This window comes from Ictidomys tridecemlineatus, chromosome 13, assembly GCF_052094955.1.
Source record: "Ictidomys tridecemlineatus isolate mIctTri1 chromosome 13, mIctTri1.hap1, whole genome shotgun sequence".
NCBI classification, from domain to species: Eukaryota; Metazoa; Chordata; class Mammalia; order Rodentia; family Sciuridae; genus Ictidomys; species Ictidomys tridecemlineatus.
Genome location: NC_135489.1, coordinates 73,421,633 through 73,426,091, shown reverse-complemented (window position 1 = coordinate 73,426,091; position 4,459 = coordinate 73,421,633). Strand labels below are relative to the sequence as shown.

The following is a 4,459-nucleotide window of genomic DNA, read 5'->3' as shown; positions in this document are numbered from 1 at the left end:
TTCTGAACAGAGAGCTCCGATTAAATAGAATCTTCCAAACCAAGAACAAAGCCCTGTATGCTTTTTAATTCTTCATACCCTGTGTACAGATGAATAAAATCTAAAGAAGTGTTATAGATTACCCCACCACCATTAAAAGTTAGTATTAAAATCGAATCCTATTTCTCAAAAACTTGTAAGAAGTGCACCAGTATTTACAGACCCCATTAAATTATGCATAAATAAAATCTGTACACTGAACACACTGTGCCTCAAAATACAGAGCCTCCACAGGGACTTGGGGGTGACAGGCGGCAGCAGACGCTTGTGTTCACCCTTTTCAAGTTTACTCAAAAATCAAGATCTGAAATAAATATGCAAATAAAGCTTCAGTACCTTACAGGAACCTGTCGTTTCAAAGAGTCACCCACTTAAAGAGTTAACTTTCAAAGTTAAAAAAAAGACAAAAGAAAAATGAAATCATCAGCAGGCATTGTTTCTACAAGTTTCCTACAAACCAGAGGCCCCTGTGAGCCCGGGTTTGCACCACCCAGCACCTGCTCACTGGCCACCCAGCACGCGGTACCTCTGCCTCCTCCTGGAGGGCACGATCACCGAAGAAGGTAGATACAGACTGATTTTTGAAAACAATATTTAGTGGACATAAAAACCAGCCATATCTTAACACTGAAGGAAATAAGTCATCGTTGATCTGAATCACATCAATCGGATGTTTCAACAGCTAGGCGCATGGCTTCTTGTCAGCCCTGGGGAACTTATGAGAAGTTTCCACTTTCAGAAGAAGAAGGGATGGGGTTCCAAAATATGAACACTCAACAAGTAAAACAAAAACCAGTACTTGTCACCTTGGGATCCTGTGTCCAAGGTCAGACACTGCAGTGCTGGGGAAGCCACAGCGATCCAGGATGGCAGGTCAAGATCCTGCAAGCCTCGAGTGATGGAGGCCTTTGGATAGGTGGATAGGGGAGGTTGGAAGCTCCTCCCCCAGCAGGAGGGGCGTCCTGGTCTGTCCCAGTGGAGAAGGATTCCTCAGTCCTTTCCCTTCCCGCCCTCTGCTCACCCCCATTTTACTTCCCGTGCTTCTCCATTTTCTCCAGGGTCTTATTAGAATCTGCGGGACTCTGGTCTCCGGGGTTCATATAGGATTTGTCTATGACAATCAGGGCTTCTTTGATGTAGTTCTGCACCGCAGACACAGCGGCGCAGATGGCCTGGCTGCCAAACCCTTGGGTAATCAGGCTGAAATGAGACAAGCAGTTCTGTATGTTCGTTTCCAAGACCAGGGAGGGCCTGTTGTTGCCATTGGGCGTTCGGTCCTGATTGAGGAGGTCCGTGAATTCTTTACACACTTGCTGAGCTGCCAGCAGCGTATTCTTCCTCGTCGCCATCTCATTTCGCCCTCCCAGGTGAGGCCTGGTTAAATATTCAGCCACTGGCTTGCTAGGAAACTCCGCTTCACAGACGTACGCAAAGTCCCGGGCCAAGTGAACAGCTTCGCCTTCCACCAAGGATGTCAAGAGGGTCACGTGAGCAGCTTTCCGTCTCCCAGCGGGAAGATTCAGCCCAATCTTGTCCAACTTCTCCCGCAAAGATCGGCCTCCATTTTTGGACTTGGCTCTTCTGAGAACACCTCCCAGCAGTGAGGCATTTAAACATTCAGGCGGTGACAATCGCCTCTGCACTTCAGCCACCGTCACTTTGTATTTGGACGTGGAGCTGAGGAGGGACCGTCTTCCTGGAACCGAGCAGAAGACTTCACTGGGATTCATCAGGGCTCCGACCAGCTCCTTCTGACAGGGGAGACCTAGGGGGTTCTTAGTCATGGAAATGGGACCTTTGCGGATTACAGTCTGATCGGGCCCAAGCAAGTGTGGGTCGTCAACGTTCTGCACCTCTTGCATCTGGTGAGCCATGTCGTGGAGCCCCAGGTTCTCCGCCAGCCCCGCGGCGTCCAAGGCGTGTGCGTGGGGCAACAGCAGGTCCGAGCGGCGGTAGGCATCCCTGCGGGCGCCCACGACACCTCCCTCCAGCCCGGAGAGGTGGGGGAGCAGGCTGGCCGGGCGCCCGAGGTGCGAAGGCAGAGCTGCGCCCTCCTGGCTCTGGCGGCCGGGCCAGGCCTGCTGCTGGCTGCCGGCGGCCGCAGGCTGGTGCAGGGGGTTGATGGCCTCAGCGTAGGCTTCGCCCAGATGCGAGTAGGGATCTGCCGACTGAGAGTAAGCCAGCTGCTGGTAGGCGGTGGAAAGTAGGGTGGCGGCTGGTATTCGGCGACTCCAGTGTGGGACAGCGGCGGTGCGGAGCTGTAAAGATGCTGCCCTGCCCGGCCAAGGAGAGGTGGGGGATGCGCGGGTTCCCGTTGCTACTCGCATCGTGGCGATCCTGGGGGGATGAGTCCGCCGAGCCCAGCGGCGAAGGTCTGGACGCTTCGGTGGCCACGACGCTCAGAGGCGCCTGCTCAGGACCTCGGGTCCCAAGCCAGGTAAGTGCTGGGTAGAGGCAGCAGCCTGCCATCCCGGGGTGAGTCGGCCTGCGGCAAACGCCTAGTAGAGCGCGCTCGCTCTTCAGCCCGCACATGTTGGAGTCGCTACTTATATTCTTGATAATTGCCATTCTGATTGGAGTGACTTGGAATCTCAGTGTAGTTTTAATTTGCATTTCTCTAATTGCTAGAGATGTTGAACATTTTTTTTTCACATATTTTTTGACCATTTTTATCTCTTCTGTGAAGTGTTTGTTCAGTTCCTTTGCCCATTTATTGCTTGAGTTTGTTTTTTGGTGTTAGGTTTTTGAGTTTTTTGTGTATCCCGGAAATTAGTGCTATATTTGAGGTGGAAGTGTCAGATTCTCTCCCATTCTGTAGGCTCTCTCTTATGTTCTTGATTGTTTTTTTGTTCTGAGGAAGTTTTTCAGTTTGATCCATCCCATTTGTTGGTTCTTGATTTTACTTCTTGTATAAATAATTTCTTCTACTAATTTTTGCAGGCAGATCTACTGGCAATATATTTCCTCAACTTCTTTTTTTCTCTTTTAATCTGAGAAAGGCTTACTTCTGTTTTGCTTTCAAAGGATATTTTTACAGTTTTAAGAATTCTAAGTTGGAGGTTTTTCCCCCCCTCTCAACACTTTAACTATAGTCATATGTTGCTTAATGGGGCACACATTTTGAGAACTATGTCATTAGGTAATTTTGTCATTGTGTGAACATCATACAGTGTACATAAACGTTGATGTTATAGCCTACATAGCCTGCTGTTTATATAGGATGTATTGTGTGTGTGTGTGTGTGTGTGTGTGTGTGTGTATGTGTGTGTGTGTTTTGCTTGTAGCTCCTAGGGCCATGATGAACAAAATAATTTGAGATTAAATTAAGCATGAGAAAAAATGATGGAAATCATGAGATGTGTTAAACGTGTGATATATGTGGTTACTGCCATTGTAACATAGTGTGCTAGTAGAAGGAGTGCACTCTAAAATAATGATTGAAGAAATAGCATAGTAAATACATAGACCAGTAGCAGTCATTTATTACTATTATCAAGAATTTATTTGCTATACATAATTATATGTGCTATACTTTCATATGACCAGTGGCACAGTAGATTTGTTTATGTCAAAATCATCAGAAATATGTGAGTTATGTATTGTGCTGCAGTACTGGGATGGATTTGACATCACTAGCTGATAGGAAAGTTTAAATTAGTTATAATCTGTGGAACCACTGTTGTTTATGTGATCTGTCATTGACTGGAATGTTCTCACATGGTATAGGCATGACTGTATTTCACTCCAATCTCCTCTTGCTTACCTCATTTCTGAGGATAAGTTGTCTATAATTTTTTTCTTTGCCCCTTTTAGTTGAAATTTTGATTCTCTGACCTCTTTCAGGATTTTTTTTCTTTGTCTTTGATGTTCTAGAATTTGAAAATGATGTGTCGGGATGTAGTGTTTTGGGTATTCATCCTCCTGATCTTCTATGCCTTTCCTGAATCAGTGGGTTAGTGTCTGTCATTAATTTGATATTATTGATCATTATAGTTTCAAATATATATGTAATTATATGTATATTTATGCATATGTGTATTTATATTTTGCACTGGGGATGGAACCCAGTAAAAAGTGGACCACATCTTCAGCCCGTTTTATTTTTTATTTTGAGACAGGGTCTTGCCAAGGCTGGCCTCAAATGGTATATGCCACCGCACCCAGCTTGGTTAGTTTTTTCTTTTCTCTCTTTTTCTTTCTGGAGTTCTCATTGTGTGTGTTACTGCTTTTGATCTACAGTTCTTGGATTTGGTATCATTTTCTTTCTTTTTGTTTTCCAGTTTGGGTGATTTCTGTTGTGCTATCCTGAAGCTCAAACAATCTTTCCTTAGCTGGTGACTGGATTTCTCTGGAGTTTTTCTCTCTCATACTTGTCCATATGAAACTTCAGCAGTTTTCTCCAGTTTCCATACCTCAGCAG

General features: G+C 45.8%; 1 pseudogene; it reads right to left on the bottom strand.

Annotated features, from left to right (window-relative positions):
• Positions 1 to 944: 944 nt before the first annotated feature.
• LOC144369695 (transcription factor AP-2 gamma pseudogene) lies at positions 945 to 2,607 on the bottom strand (annotated as a pseudogene).
• Positions 2,608 to 4,459: the final 1,852 nt, after the last annotated feature.